Here is a 17007-nt window from a genome sequence, read left to right as displayed (position 1 = left end):
ATTTTAAACATCTAGAATTACAAAATTAGAATAAGGGCAGGAAGGTACAATGTAACAAGTAACATAAAGGAACTGCCTCTTAAAAAAAGAAACCAGGACATTCATTATCAGAGCTGTTTCACCGTATCCTTCCCCTCCCACAACCTCCTCCCACCCTTGTTACTCAGAGGTGATCCCTGTCATGGTAAGTGGTTCATTGCTTTTCCTTATGCTTTGTCATCTTTTTTTTTTTAATTTTTTTTATTTTTGGGGGTGCCTGGGTGGCTCAGTGGTTTAAGCCTCTGCCTTCAGCTCAGGTCATGATCTCAGGGTCCTGGTATGGAGCCCCACGTCAGGCTCTCTGCTTGGCAGGGAGCCTGCTTTCCCCCCTCTCTCTCTGCCTGCCTCTCTGCCTACTTGTGATCTCTAAATGTCAAATAAATAAATAAAATCTTGGGGCACCTGGGTGGCTCAGTGGGTTAAGCCTCTGCCTTCGGCTCAGGTCATGATCCCAGCGTCCTAGGATCGAGCCCCATATCGGGCTCTCTGCTCGCTTGGCGGGAAGCCTGCTTCTCCCTCTTCCACTCCCCCTACTTGTATTCCCTCTCTCACTGTGTCTCTCTCTGTCAAATAAATAAAATCTTTAAAAATAAATAAATAAATAAATAAAATCTTAAAAAAAATTTTTTTTATTTTTAAGTAATCTCTGCATCCACTGTGGGGCTCAAACTTACAACCCCTAGATCAAGAGTTGCACGCTCCACCAACTGAGCCAGCTAGGAGCCTTCTACAGTCTATCATCTTAATCAAGACAATTAAAATTTCCCCAATTTGACCTTTATGTAAGTAGAATCATAGCACATGTGCTTTTTTGATTTTTGCTTTTTTTTGTTTCATACTATCCTTGTAAAACTCATCATGATGCTGCATATAGTTATAGGGGCTTTTTAATTTGTTCTTATTATCCTTGAAACATATCGTGAATATACCACAATTTGTCCACAATCTTATTAACTGACATCTGAAGTGTTTGTAGTTTGGAGCTGTGGTTGAATATTCTTGACCTATCTCTGGGCACACATTTACACAAGTGTCTCTAGGGGATGCTGAGACATGGTGGGGGGTGTTTGGCTTTGATTTTTTCACCTCATACTATGTAATAAGCATTTACCCATGTTAACAAATATTTATGGAAAACATTACTTCAAAAGGATTTGTTGTATGCCAACATTCTAGTGCTTGCTTGTCAGACACTGAGATTTTTCCCAGTTTCCCTGTAACATAGAACACTGTGGTAAATATGGTGACCTTAATGATTACTGAAACACTTAGCATAATTCTCAGTATGAGTAGCTGCCCCGCCTCTTTCCTTACAGGTAATACCACATATCTTAGCCTCTTTATTTTGTGACTCATAGATCAATTTGGAAGAACTTTCAGAAAGTTTGGGCTGAAAACAGTCATAAGGAAATAGGTATTCACAGTAATAAAAAACCCAGGGTATCCCAAACAGAGGGCATTCCCAGGAAGGAATTAGGAGGCACAAAGACTATAAAGGAAGAGAATGATAGGGTAGCTCCTGCTTGTTCGGAGCTGGGGACAAGCCAAGCACTATACTTCGTGCTTATTGGGGTCATTGCATTGTCCTCTTTGCTGTTGCCTTAGGAGGTAATTTCCATATTTTCCAGATGATGGAATAGAGGCTTGTAGAAGCTAAACAATATATCCACAATTATATGGCTTATAGTGGGAAAGTATGGACCCAACCTCCACTCATCAGCAGTGCTGTCTCTCTCTGTGATCATGGACAGGACTAGTGAGTCTGTTCCCTTTTGCTGTCCTCCTAAGAGTAGTTTATTCAGGGCAGAACTCTTTCTACAGTTATAGGAATAGAAATTTAACATTCATAAAGAAGAAAGCACTCACCCAGTTCCGTGTATCACCATGGAATCCTCGGGCCTTGCAGACCTTATGGGGGATTCTACTAGCCTCGTGTAAAAAGAAAAAAAGAGAGAAACTGGGTCTTTGTCAGTCATTGATGAACACCGGTAATTTAACCCAGCCCTTTTTACATTCTTTCCATGGTTTTCTGAAGCCTTCCCAAATATAGTCATCACTCAGATATACCAAAATCCCTAAATAATTCATGTCACCTACTGTCTTTTCCTTGAGAGGAATTTGTGCTGGTAGAGTGCCCAGCAGCTAAAGAAAAGCCTCCTTTGGTCACTAGCCTCTGGTTGGCAGTCGGCACATCCAGATATGCAGCTTCTAAGATTCTCTAGTATTCCACAGCACCAGGAAGAAATGTGAACGCCAGCGTTTGACATCCAAGCCTTCCTGTGGAACAGTCACAGGGAAAACACCATTCCTTTAAGTCAGCACCATCCACAGCACTTCTCTGTGATGAAGAACTGTTACATATCTGCATTGTCTAATACAACAGCCACTAAGACATGAGGCTATCGCACACTTGAAATGTGGATAATGTACCAGATTAGAGAGCTGGGTTAAGGTTGTGTAAATCCAGTCCCTTTTTGAGTCTCAGAAAATTTGATGAAAGATAAAGACCATCTCTCTATGAAAATGTACACTTGATCATCATACAAACACAAAATCATATCCAGTTGTAAGGGGTCCCTACTGAAGAATCCTGACAAAGGGCTGTATGTACTTTAAGTGCTTCTCAAAGCATGATTTCAAGAGGGTTAACTCTCAGGGACCACTGGTCAGCAGAGCTTTGTTCTCCATCCCTCCCCCTTGGACCTTTGCCATCTTTAGAGTCTGGAGACCAACCCTCATGGTAAGGAGTCAGCCACTGAGCCAGAGTCTGATTTTTTCAGGGGTCAAAAAGAATCTTTCTGCTGGTTATATACCCACTCCTACCTTTACCGAGACCATTGCTCCCTGTGTACAAGGATTGGAGTTTCTTCACTGCTGCACTTGGCTACATGTCTTTCCTGTTCACTGACATTAAAAGAACAGTTAGGGATACCTGGGTGACTCAGTCAGTTAAGTGTCCCACTCTTGATTTTGGCTCAGGTCATGATCTCAGGGTTGTGACATCGAGCTCCGTGTCAGGCTCTATGCTGGGCATGGAGTCTGCTTAAGATTCTCTTTCTTGGGGCACCAGGGTGGCTCTGCTATTAAGCGTCTGCCTTTGGCTCAGGTCGTGCTCCAGGGTCCTGGGATGCAGCTCTGCATTGGGCTCCCTGCTGGGAGGGAAGCCTGCTTCTCCCTCTCATACTTCCCTTGCTTGTGTTGCCTCTCTGGCTATCTTTGGCTCTGTCAAATAAATAAATAAAATCTTAAAAAAAAAAAAAAGAAAAAGATTCTCTTTTTCCCTCTCCCCCTCTCCTCCTCTCCCCACCCTCTTAAAAAAAAAAAAAAGAATAGTCAGGCTTTCCTCGAGATCCTTTTCACATAGGGGCTCCAGAATTATCTTTAATCAGTATGAAACAGCCTGCAGTGTGAATGTCAGGACTTGATACCGGAGTGACATTACCCTCTCTACACTGGTCACCAGCCCTGTGTTACTTACCAAGTCCTGGCGTCAGGCTTGACAAGGGTACAGGCTGGGTTTGGAGAATGGATTCTAGAGGACTACAGCTTTCTACTTTGGTTAAAAATCTGCAGGCTGCAAAGGTTGGACCTCAACATCCTAGAGAGTCAGGACCTCCTGAAGAAGTGTGCCAGGAAGGGAATTTTGGTTGCTATAAATCCTATTATCAAATGGACAATTGCCTTCAGTAGAATCTGCTTTTCTGAGCTGGGCCTTGGGGGCAGACACCTGACTGGGGATCCCCTGGCCCTTATCTCTGTGTTAAAAGTATTTGTTTCAATAGTGGGAGAACAAGTTGGATTAGGGCAGGTCAGGATGAAGGAAAAGGTAAACATGGTATTAAGTTTCGTGTTCATTCTTACTTTCTTGAGGCCCCTTAATAGGACAAAGAGGGTGTGAAAATGGGGAATAGAGAGTCAGGAGTTCCTCCTAAAGCCCAGTCTCGTATGTTGGTGGTGGTTCAGGAGCTGGACATTATTGGACAAGAGAGACCTTACCAGGGATTAGATCAAGATATGATCTGAGATGAGAATTCTATCTCCAGGCTTTCAAAAGATATCCAGAGATTGATAGAGGTGATCCATGATGGCCTAGTCAAGGAGTCTTGGGGGATGAAATCCGAGGAGAGTAGAGAGGTGTCTTCTGATGGGCTCCAACCCCATGTATCACATTGGTCACCCCTATAGAACTCAAATGAGTTACTCAAATGAGTTTACTTCCTTTTCTTTTTGTTCACAGACACTGTCTTTGCTCAGGCTCTCAGTTTTTGCTGCTTGAATTTCTGCCAACAACCCCTCAACTCTTCCCTCAACCTCCAATCCTACCCCCTCCAGTCTTTGCTTCACCCGACAGCTAGAGTGATCTTTCATTGTATAGATCCAATCCCAGTCACTTCTCTGATGAAATGCTGCAGTGGAGCTCATTATAGACAAGGTGAAAAAAAAAATTTTTTTTTTTTTTTGGCTTGCCGCTGAGCACTTTTAAAAGCAGGTGTCTCTCTACCCTCCGTCATAATCTTCTTCATGCAGTAAATTCCAGAAGTATTTATTGGTTGCCTATCCCATACCAGGCTTTGCTCAAGGCCCTGAAAACTGCAGTGAGTGAAAGAAGACATTCACTGCTTTTGTGGAGCTTGCATTACACGGGATGGGGGACAAATACATAAATAAAATGTGTGGTATATCAGATTGTGGTAGGTGCTATGAAGAAAAATAAGGAAAGCTAAGATAGAGATTGTGATCTGGGTGGGGGTTGTTCCAATTTTAAATTGAGGGGTCAGGGAAAGTACATTTTGCCAAGGACTTGAAAGGGGTGTGGGGGAAAAAACAAGAGAATATTTGAGGAAGGACCATCCCAAGCAAAGGGAACAGAGAAGTGCAGAGGTACTAAGCTAGGAATCTCAAGGGAAGTGGTGTGACTAGTCAGAAGGCATAATAGGGGATTAAACAAGGAAGTTGAGTGTTTGTCTTTTATTAGTGAGAGTTTGACTCCTACTTTGGGTGAAACGGGAAGCTACTGGAGGGTATGAATTTGGGATGACATATTCTAAAAGGATCATTTGGGATACAGTGAGGGGAATAAACCATAATAGAGTTAAGGGCAGGAGCTAGGAGATCAGCTAGGAGGCTGGGCAAGAGACTAATGGCTTGGATCAGGGTAGTAGCAGTGAAAGTAGTAAATTCTACAATATCTATTAAAACGTATTTTAAAGATAGAGTCAAATAATTCACTGATGGATCAGATGTAGGGATAAGAGTAAGATGAGTCAGGGCTGACCCAAGGATATGGTTGCCATTTTTCAAAAAAGGGAAGAATTAGGTTTGGGTTGGAAATCAGGTGTTTGATTTGAGATGTGTTAATTTCAATGCCTGTTGGACATCCAAGTTGGAATGTTGGAGTAGGCAGGTAAATACACAGTCTGGAGTTCAAAGGAGAGGTCCAGCCTGGAGACACACATTTTTTTTTAAGATTTTATTTATTTATTTGACAGACAGAGATCACAAGTAGACAGAGAGGCAGGCAGAGAGAGAAGGAAGCAGGCTCCCTGCTGAGCAGAGATCCCAATGCGGGGCTCGATCCCAGGACCCTGGGATCACAACCCGAGCCGAAGGCAGAGGCCTTAACCCACTGAGCCACCCAGGTGCCCCTGGAGACACACATTTGCAAGTCGTCAAGATAGAAATAGTGTGTAGAACGATGAGGCTGGATGAGAACACTCTGGAAGAGTGAGAAGATAGAAGGAAGACAAAGGAAACCAGAAGAAGGAATCACTAGCAAGTTAAGAGGAAAACGAGGGGGTGTAGTATCCTGGAAGCCAAGAGAAAAAGGTGTATTAAGGAGAAAGGAGCAATTAGTTATGTTAAAAGCTTCAGAAATATTAAGTAAGTTAGAGACTGGATATTGACCATTGGATGTAGCAAGATCGATGTTATTAATGACCTTGACTAGAAGACATTCAAGGAATCATAAATATGAAAATCTGTGGGAAGGAAAGGAATTGGAAGTAGGGAAGACAGCCAACTATCAGTGTCTAAAGGGGATAAGAAATGGGATAGTAGACGGAAGTGAGGTCAAGAGACAGTTTTTTGTTTTGTTTTGTTTTAAGATGGGAGGAATAACAGCTTGTTTACTAATTGGTGGAAATGGTCCTGGACAGAGAGGAGAATGGTTAGAGGGGTGGAATAAGGTGTACACGAGTAGAGAGTTGGCCCAAGTTAGGAGCACATATGGCTCATCCTTATTAATAGGAGGGAAGGTTGACTGAATGAGCCCAGATGCAGGTAGGTGGGGAGATGATGTTCTGCGAATTCGTGAGCATTCTCTTCTTACTCTTTCTTTTTCTTGGTGAACTAGTTGCCAGGGTTGTCATCTGAGTCTGAGGATAGGAAGTTGTAGAAAGTTTGAAGAGAGAGGAGAAGGTATGGAATGGCCATTAATGAGGAAGGGTTAGTAACTACGCTAGGGTAATGTAAGTAAGATTGATGAGTGATATTGAAGGGCTCTGCAAGGTACATGGTCATAAACTTAAAGTGAGAGCATTTGGCATAGGTGTGTGAATTTTCTAGCTATGTTCAGCTGTTGCACTTGTGTAGACATAGGTGGAGAGTTAGATTTAATTAAGGCTTGTGTTCTGTCAGAGAGTGTAATGAAATGAGAGAGGAGAAAGGGAACCAAGGGTGTATTCAAAAGAGTGATTATGATAAAGAGTCACAGAATCTAAGTGGGATGAGAGGCGAAACAAGGACACGAAGGGAATAACCGAGCTAAGGAGGAGGAGAGGCTTTTCGAGGGGAAGAGGTCAAGGATTTTAGAAATAAGCATTTTGGAAGGATCGTCTGTAAGGATGTTGAGATTGTGTCAGAGCTGGGTTACAAAGGAAGAGCGGCTGCAATAAGAGTAACATAGCCTGGATAACCTCAGAGTCAAAGCTGGGCAGGGTTAAGAAGGAGGGAAGCAGAATGTTCTGGAAGCAGCAGTGGGGAATATTAGAGATAACAGAGGACAGTGATTATTCCACTGTAGGGTATGGGAGAAAAACAGCCACCACTTGAGAGGGCTGCGGAGGAAGCAGTGTCCTCAGAGGAGACTCCTGTTTCCAGAGCAAAAAGGTGAAGAAAAAATTCAAAGACTTTGAAAAAAAAGGGTTATTTTGCTGATTCTGACAATGAATTGCTAGGGGTTTCAGGACGTGGGGGAGCTGGGAAATGCAGGTCAGAGAAGGAGATGTACAGGGCCATTTGGGATGAAATGTGAGAGATAAGGAACCTAGAATCCTGGGCTCCTTGTGTGACTGGCATGAAGCTGGATAAACGGAATCACGGTAACATGATGGTTTCAGGGAGGACCATCACTGGGTTATTGACTTGGTCTATGGTCTCAAGGTGGCCAAACTAAATACTCTTGGTAGTCCAGGGGCCACTTGTTGATGCTTGGCACTGACGATGTAGAGGCAGGGCAGGGGTGTTGTCTTTTCCAGAGCACCCAAACTCTAAAAATTTAGAAACCTCATCCTGGAGAGAACTAGTCTCTCCACTTCTGCAAATGATGCACAGCATCTGGAGTCAACTCGATTGAAGGAACTGGAGTTTTGACTAAGGAAGAAAGGAAGGTCCTGGTGGTGCTTGCAGCACTGACTGGCAGCAAGTTCCTGGGTGCTGACCCAGATGACAAGGCCATTGTCATGGCTCAGTGGTGCTGTTAGGTGCTATCTTTCTGTAGACCTTCAATCTGAGGATTATTGTGTCATAGTCATAAGAAGGCTGCTGCGTGGGACGCCTGGGTGGCTCAGTTGGTTGAGCCACTGCCTTTGGCTCGGGTCGTGATCCCGGGGTCCTGGGATCGAGTCCCACATCGGGCTCCTTGCTCGGCAGGAAGCCTGCTTCTCTTGCTGCCTCTGCCTGCTTGTGTGTACTCTCTCTCTCTGGCAAATAAATAAAATCTTTAAAAAAAAAAAAAGAAGGCTGCTGCGTATCTAGGACTCACATTCTAAATTCCAGACAGAAAATGGGGAAAAGAGGTAAAGGGTGTATACATCCTATGAGGCAAAGATGTGCAAGTACTTGAAGTCTCTGAAGTTCTTCTTAGTTCACGTGGGTTGTTCTGCAAAACATACCTTCCCTTCTCTAGGATCTAGCTAACTTCCATTCTCTTTCAAGATTCAACTATAAGTCAGCATCACCTTCTCAGGGACACCATTCCTTATCTCTGTAGGCTGAGTTAGGTGCCGCTGGTCTTTGTGTTCAGAGACTAGGATAGATTACAGTGCTGACCCCAGCTCTCCTGTCTCTCTACCTGTGCCTGGTGCCATGTAACTCTGATTCTAGTCTCAGCCATGCAACTTGCTTTGACCAGTTGGGATTTTTTAAGCAGGAGCTTAAGTCACTTGTGTAGTTAGGCTTGCACTTCCTCTTGTGTCTAAGCCTCAGTCATGAGAACATCCTGTTGGAGGATGAGAGACATGTGAAGCAGAGAGGAACCATTTTTATGAGGCCATTCTAGATCAGCCAGCAGCAGCCAGGCACTTTGGGATGCCCAACCAAGATCAACAGAACTGCCTAGGCAACCACCTCAGATGTAAGACAAATTAATAGTTATTGTCATACATCACTGAAATTGTGTGGTTGATTGTTACTCAGCATGACGGTGACATTGGATCATTGCTATGGAATCCCTTGAGCATAACTCTGCCCCAAGCCTTAGTCCTGTTTCTCCAACCAATGTTGGGGAACTCCTTTAGGATGGGTCACATTTTATTGGTGTATAACTAGCACCCAGCACAGTGCCTGGCACATAGAAAGTACTCAGTGAAGCTTGTGAAAGGAATGAATAAATGAACCTTTGTTCAAGCTTTAAAAAGGAACTTGCTGCACAACAGGTGCCAAATTCCCCATAACTGAACAGTGTGATCAAATTAACTCACCCATGGAAAACCCGACTCAACAAGGTATGTGAAACTACAATAAAAAATAAGCTCTCATCCCAGATTAAAGTGCTTTTCTACCACAGATGGTCATGTCTTAAACACTGGGGACTCAGTTTCATAGTTTATTATATTGTGTAGGTAGTTTAGAGATAATCTAAATCCCATAAATATACTTTATTTTTAAAAAATATTTATTTATTTGACAGAGAGAAATTCTGAGAGAGCACAAGCAGGCGCAACAGCAAAGGGAGAGGGAGAAGCAGGCTCCCCATTGAGCAGGGACCCTGATGAAGGGCTTGATCTCTGGACCCTGAGATCATGACCTGAGCCCAAGGCAGACGCTTAACTCACTGAGCCACCCAGGTGCCCCTGTTTTAAATTTTTTTAGGAACCTCCGTACGCTTTTCTACAGTGGCTGCACCAGTTTGAATTTCCACCCACAGTCCTTGAGGGTTTCTTTTCCTCCGCTTCCTCACCAACACTTGTTTCTTGTATTTTTTATTGAAGCCAAAGAAGATCATATTTGTGAAAGGTCAGCAATCACCTGGTATGGCATGTTTTGGGAACTTAGAGAGTAATTTTACCAAAGAAGAAAGATTCTGCAGTGAACTAGTAAACAAGACTGGGAGTAACAAATATAATGTTAGATATCAGTTACATGTACATTTTTTATAAAAGGTTGGAAGTGGCAGGGCAGAATGGATTCCAGTTGTGGAAGTCCTTGAATAAAAGGTTAGGGACATTTTGACATTATCTTTTACTCAGGAGAGATAGTTAAACAGCTCTTGAGCAAAGGAGTGACATAATAAAAGACTGGGTCAATCTTAACTGCTAGATTCTAGCAGTATTGTGTGTGATGGTTTTCACAGGAACACATTTAATAGTCATACTAAATTTATATTTATGATTTATATATATATATTTATATTTATGATTTATGCTGGATGTAAATGACCAAGGAATTATTTTGAAATCATGAGATATGCTATTCTCTTCCTGAGAGTCATTTAGCTTGTTGTGCGTTAGGAGTCCTTGAGCTACTATCTTTCCCCCTCTGGCCCTTGGGCTGTCTCATTTTCTTCTATTCTGATTTTAATACACTTCCCTGTCTCTGTTTACCCAGTTCTATAAAAAACTGTTACAGCCAGGGGTAGAAGTCAGAAGTAAGATCAAATGGGACTCCGTGTGGCCAAAACCAGAATCAATATTGGGATAAACTTTTCTAGGCACCTTTTCCAAAGACACATCTCACCTGAGTTTTGGTAGTATTTACCTTTTGGGTGTGAGGGTGTCATTGTGTTCTTGAAAATGTTTCTTAATCTACGAATTATATTTGCTACATGGGTGTCACTATTTCTTTTTATTCAAGTGGAACTTAGAGTCAGGAAGGTACATATCTTACCCAAATCTTCTGTCATGTTAGTGATAGAAGCATGTCTTTTCATACTCCATTCCTTTATACCTTTTTTTTTTTTAAAGAATGTTCTCCTTTCCACCTCATTCCCAATTTCACCTTACAAACTCCCATTCAGCTTTTTAAACCCTGTTCAGAAATGCCTTTTCTGTGCAACTTTTCCTTATCCCCATGCCCAATTCTGTCTCCTCTCACCCCCCACCTCCCTGATTGAAATGATCCTTCTCTGGGTTGTACGAACGTCTGTAATTATGCATATTCCTTTACATGTCTGTCTCTCCTGTTAGACTGTAGGAGCCTTGGTGTTCCTCCCTTTTGTGTCCCCAGCACCAGGCTGGGATACACAGTAGGAACTCTGTCAATGTTACGAATCCAAAGGGAGAGAATCAAAAAGGAAAATTCTAAACTCTCCTAACAATCGAAGCAGAAGATTAAGGGGCAACTCCCAAAGCCATCTCCACCTAGATTCATGTTTTTCGTCTTTAGAATGCTTGGGAGTGGAAGTTTCCCAGCCTTCCTACAGCCATCAAGGAGATGTCAGTGCTGCCCCTCAGGGGTTCCCCCATGGACTCCGGCAGTTGTGTGCTGAGCTCTTCCCACGACACCTTGACCCCTCCCAGGGGCCCCGCCGGGTGTGGTTCCTTTTTCCGGCTCACTGAGTCTTCTGTGTGGATGCTCACTCTATTCGCTTTGTCCTGGTTTTCTCACATTTTCTCCATCCAAGAACTTTGTTTTCTTCCTCTGGAGGAGATCCATCTTCCGCACCACATCCTCCTCACCACATCCTCCTCCACCCATTGCTTCCCAGGAGAGCAGGCAAGAGGAGGCATTGTCTGGGTCCTCTTGTGTGTTTTCTTTTACTTGATGTACCTTCCCTCCAGTTTTTCAAATCGGAAATCAGATAGGCATGGAGTGTAGGCAGGAGGCAGTGAGGACGGAATGAACATGAGCACAGTTTCTTTAGGGGGCGAGAAAGAAGTCTACACTGGCAGGCCGGCTCTTCCGGCTCCTTCTAGCTTCCTGCAGTTACAGCCTCTGGTACCACTGGCTTAGGGCTGAATCTGGCACGTGGGTCTTAGGGAAGCCAAGTCACAAAGCTGCACACACAGCTTGGTGCTCAGGGTGCCAAAAGAACCAGGGAAGGAGCAGGCAAGTTTCAAGGGCTGGGTGGGGGACCAGTTAGGAGAGGCTGAGGGTGGTCAGCAGTGCAAAAGTGTGCTGATAACCCCTTTGAACTCCTCAAATGTGTAACAAAGCACAGCCCAGGTGACCCCACTGCTCTTACCTTTAATGTCTTTTTCTAAGTACTTTCCCTGGTGGCACAGTCAGGTCATTGTTCAACCATGCGCCCCCACCCCAGTCCCTGCATTTCATTGAGGGAACTATTCATATGAGAGTCACCCCAGGCCCCAGACCATAAATTGTTGGAAATGGAGAGTTTGGCCTAGGAGAAGAGAAGGAAGCAGGGTTGACCAGTCCCCTGTGGAGAGGAAGTAGAAAAGAGATAGAAAACACGAATGGTGATTTTTCCTTGTATTTTTCTCTAGCAAGTCTCCACAAGAAGGATGTTTCAAGCTTGTATAGCGACAGTTTTCCTAAACACATAATATAATCACATAAAACAATTATAATCTTTCTGGAGTCTTGAAATTAACAAACATTTCTTTTTTTAAAAAAATGCAAACATCTGAGACCTGAAATGTTGACAGTGGTTGTTAACAGTCATAAGAAGTAGAAGGTACACAAAGTTGCAATTTAGTAGGGAATTTCAGCTTACAGAAATGTAAGCAGTGGGCACCTGGGTGGCTCGGTGGGTTAAGCCTCTGCCTTCAGCTCAGGTCATGGTCTCAGGGTCCTGGGATTGAGCCCCGCATGGGGCTCCCTGCCCAGCAGGGAGCCTGCTTTCCCCCCTCTCTGCCTACTTGTGATCTCTCTCTCTGTCAAATAAATAAATAAAATATTTTTAAAAAGAAAGAAATATAAGCAGTGTTAAGGGAATCAAGAGAATGTGAGTCTGGCAAAAGCAGGAAGCCCTTAGCACCTACAGGTCTGAAGGAGGAAAGGGAGCTCTGTGAAAGCTGAAGGTGTGGGGGAGCGGCCTCTGGCCGGGAGCTGTTTCAGCAGCAGAAGCAGCCACTGCCTGAACTTCTGTGATGTGAAGGGAGGGAGTGGGAAAGAAACACCCATCCTCTGGTTTCCTCCGGTGCTCCCCATTGTCTGAAGCCAGCTGGAAGCCAGAAGGTGAAGAAGCCCATTGATGGCACCCTCAGGGATCAGCCTCCCAGGACCCTGAGGAGGGCAGAGGAGGGTGGAGAACGGATCCAGGGGACGGGGACATGTAGGGAATGACCAAGCCCAGTCAGCACCAGAATGAGGATGAGGAGAGGGAGACTGAGCGAGGCAAATGCAGGGTAGGATCCTGCCTTTATTAAAATTTAGACATTGTGTCATCCTGGATTTTTTGCACTGATTTTGTTTTTTAAAAACTATTACATTAAAATATTATTTGTCGGGCTAATAAAATAAAATATTATTTGGGTGGCTCAGTGGGTTGAGCCTCTGCCTTCGGCTCAGGTCATGATCTCAGGGTCCTGAGATCGAGCCCTGCATCGGGCTCTCTGCTCAGCAGGGAGCCCGCTGCCCCCCCCTGCCGCCCCCCCCGCCGCCCCCCCGCTCCCCGCCAGGGCTCTACTTCTCTCTCTCTGCCTGCCTCTCTGCCTACTTATGATCTCTCTGTGTCAAATAAATAAATAAAATCTTTAAAAATAAAATAAAATATTATTTTTCTTGATTACTGAATTTTTTAGCGTAGCCCGCCCCCTTTAAATTTTGTGCCACTGGCCACGCTCTCATCCTGGCTCTAGAGGGTTTCTCTCTAGATAAAGGTATTGTGGGTGGTTTTTATTTTCTCATTTTTGCTGACCTGTATGTTCTAATTTTTCAAGTTAACGTGTATTCCTTGTATAATAAAAACAAATGCAAAATTTTCCTCTTTGAAAGTAGGGATCCTGGGGCACCTGAGTGGCTCAGTCAGTTAAGCGGTTAAAGATCTGCCTTCAGCTCAGGTCCTGATCCTGGGGTCCTGGGATTGAGCCCCGTGCTGGGCTCCCTGCTAAGCAGGGAATCTGCTTCCCTCTCTCTCTCTCTGCCCTTCCTCCCCAGCTCATGATCTCTCTGTCTCTCAAATAAAAAAATAAAATCTTAAACGGGGCGCCTGGGTGGCTCAGTGGGTTAAAGCCTCTGCTTTCGGCTCAGGTCATGATCCCAGGGTCCTGGGATCGAGCCCCACATCGGGCTCTCTGCTCCGTGGAGAGCCTACTTCCTCCTCTCTCTCCCTGCCTGCCTCTCTTGCCTACTTGTAACCTCTGTCTGTCAAGTAAATAAATAAAATCTTAAAATAAAATAAAATCTTTAAAAAAAAGAACTTTAAAGTAGGGACTCTTATTCGTGCAACATGGAGCAGACTCAGCAAGAAAATCAAATGTTTGTTGAACCAGTGAATTAAAAAATGTGTATATCAACTCTATTTCCAAATCCCACCTCTTCCCAAGTTCTAACTCAAATGCCACTTTCTCATGAAATATTTCCTTATATCTCAAATCACATCGGCCTGTGAAGGCCTACACAATGTGTACATGGGACACCTTTGTCTCTTCGTGTCCCCCCCTCCTCCTGCCACCTGCCCTCTCCCTCACTTAGTTCCTCTACGTTAGCCCCCTCCTGGCTATCGTTTCTGGCACATGGGGAGCAATTGATTAATATTTGGTGAATGAATGAATGAATGAATGAATGAGTGAATGTGGCCTCTCCATTTTTTTGTATCATTCCTGACATCTGTTTTGTTCTATATAGACGTGTATTTATCTTACCTCCCCTATTCTTAAGCAACTCAGGCCATCTTCCTACTCACTTTGATGTGACCATTGGTGCCTGGCACAACGAGAGTAGGGAGAGTCATTTTTTTGAGCCAAGCCTTGTGTTATACATTTACAGGTATCTATCACCTCATTTATTTACCTAAATGACTGTGAGGCTGCAACATCCGTAGGAGTGCACGTAGTCGTAAAAGAGAACTTTTGTTTTTAGTTACACTTTACAGCTAAGGAAGGCAAGGCGTAGAGAGGTTAAGTCGCACGGCGGAGATCACGTTGCTAGTAAGTGGCGTGACAGGAAAGTGCAGTCCCAAATTATACTAGATCAGTCGTTCTCAGAGCGTAGTCCAGGAGCCACTGGGGTTCCCAAAACCCTTCAAGGGGTCTGTACGCTGAAAATCACTCTTGTGTGCCTACAGTGATTTTCTCAAGGCTACATGCACGTGCTATCAAACACCTAAAATACAGAAGTAGGGATAAGAATCCCGCTGTCCTCTGTTAAGCCAGACACTAAACAGATTTCCAAAAATGTAAAAGAATGCCAATCTTTTCACTTCATTTTTTAATGTTTTGTAAAATATGGTTGTTTTTCATAAAACATGTTGTTTATGTTAACATGTAATGTGATTACTATTGTTATTTTAAAATAAGTTAACAAATACTTAAAAATTTCATTGGTGTTAATTTCTAAGATGGTCAATATCAGTAGATGTGGCCACATTTAAACAAAAACTCTTTGGGGTCCTCAACGTCTTTAAGACGTTTATGATCTTTAAGAGTATTATGGGGCCCAGGGATCAAATTGCTTAAGTATTAGATGTACTAGGTAATATTTAAGTTTCTTAGCAGCTCTAAAACTTCAGGGTTCTCTACTCATGAAGCAGTTTAGGTCATACATAACTTTTGGAAGGCAGGGGCAGGGGCTCCAGGTCACGAGGCAATCTCTGGGGCAGCTCAGGGAAGAGAGGCCATCTTGGGATTGGATTCTGTGTCTAGGTTCCACTTTGTTTCACTGGTCTTGGGCACCTGGATTTATTGGGCTCTTAATTGCTCTGTGAACTTCTGGAAACTCCTGTTCCTGTTTTGGACTCACCCATAACTCCCAGTTATGATTCAGTTCTCCAAGACTCATTATTTTAATCTTTGTCTCTCATCCTCTTTTATGCTTATATGATGTGCGTCAGTGTTTACCTTGACCCTTGACTAGACCCTGCTGCCAACTTTTATTTTATCCTCCAACCATGGTTATTGAACATATAAAAATTATGTGTACAAAGTGACATGGACCTGCTGCTTCAAAACATGATCCTTTCTTACTAATATTTTGATAAGTCAGTCCATTGAGTGTCCAAAAGCAACTTACTCTAAAATTAATAGGGAAGTGCCCAGTACACACTAAGGAAGTGGCCTCACTACTGGAACTTTAATAGTTCTACAAAGTAATTAACATTGAGCCCCTGTGATAGGCTGTGGGTGAACTTATATGAGATATCAAGAGGTCATTTTGTGCAATGCCACTATGATGCCATCATATTTCTGGATCATCATGTTCCATTATCTATTTATTTTTAATTTTTATTTATTTATTTGACAGAGATCACAAGTAGGCAGAGAGGCAGGCAGAGAGAGAGGAGGAAGCAGGCTTCTTGCTGAGTAGAGAGCCTAACCCGGGGCTCAATCCCAAGACCTAAGATCATGACCTGAGCCGAAGGCAGAGGCTAATCCACTGCGCCACCCAGGCGCCCCTTCATTATCTTTTTTTTTGTAGTTTTATGGTTTTATTAATGCAAATATGACATGTACACAAGCTGACTATTCATTTTCTTCGCGGCGCAGCCTGGCATTGAGATTGGTAACTCTGACTGCCGGTTGGGCTGCTCTTTCCACAACGGCTTTGTGGTTCTTGGCGGAGACATTGTGAGCAGTCGCTGCACAGTAAGATTTGTTGCCCATCAGGAGCACTTCAAGCTCCTTGACATTGTGGATGAGGAACTTTCGCAAGGGATTTCCTTGCAGAGTGCAGTTAATGCAGTTCACGTTTTTTTTGGTTGTTGTTGTTTCTCCCGTAACTAATGATGGGCATCAAGATCTGGCCCTTGACTCTTCAGCGCACCCTACTGTCAATGCCTCTGGGCTTCCACCCGTTGCGCTTAATTTTGACCTATCGATCTGACTGGTGCTGGATGGACTTCTTGGTCCTCTTTTTAATGATCTCGGGCTTCACCAGAGGTCTGAGGGCAGCCATGATGCCCAGTCATAGATGGCTGCCTCCTGTGCAGGCAGAGAGGGGAACCATGTTCCCATTATCGGACTCCAGACACACCACAGGAATACTGGTGAGGTCTGAGGTTAGCGTAGCTGCTTGCTGGACTAGAACAGAGAACACCCCAGCATGCTCATCTGATGGCATCCCACAGCAGCCCAGATTAAGTCCTTGCGCATCTGTGCCCACGACTCCAGCAGTGGCTTGATTCTTCGTTGTGTCCTCCAAGTGCTGCTCCAAGGTTGTCTTCATCCCGCCTACTGTCTATCCAGCCCTGCCCTGCTGCCAACTTTCTATACTTAGTCTTCCATAAATGAAGGTCTTACAATATCCAAACACTTCCCGAACAACAGATTAGCCCCAAATATCTTACTTCATGTTGCCTGAGGGATATACGGGGTTACAACAGATTTCATGATTTAAATTCTTTCTCATTGATTATGTCTGAGGAGGTAAAGAGGTGGAAGGGAAACTCATTCTTTTGTAATACCTTTCGAA

General features: G+C 43.8%; 1 pseudogene across 1 annotated transcript; it reads right to left on the bottom strand.

The window, feature by feature from the left end:
- Positions 1–16058: 16058 nt before the first annotated feature.
- LOC308358793 (large ribosomal subunit protein eL32-like) lies at positions 16059–16521 on the bottom strand (annotated as a pseudogene). Its single transcript has one exon. The product of its transcript is annotated as a large ribosomal subunit protein eL32-like (transcript).
- Positions 16522–17007: the final 486 nt, after the last annotated feature.

This window comes from Martes martes (assembly GCF_963455335.1).
Source record: "Martes martes genome assembly, chromosome: 17".
Lineage (NCBI taxonomy): Eukaryota > Metazoa > Chordata > Mammalia > Carnivora > Mustelidae > Martes > Martes martes.
This window is presented reverse-complemented; position numbering and strand designations above follow the sequence as displayed.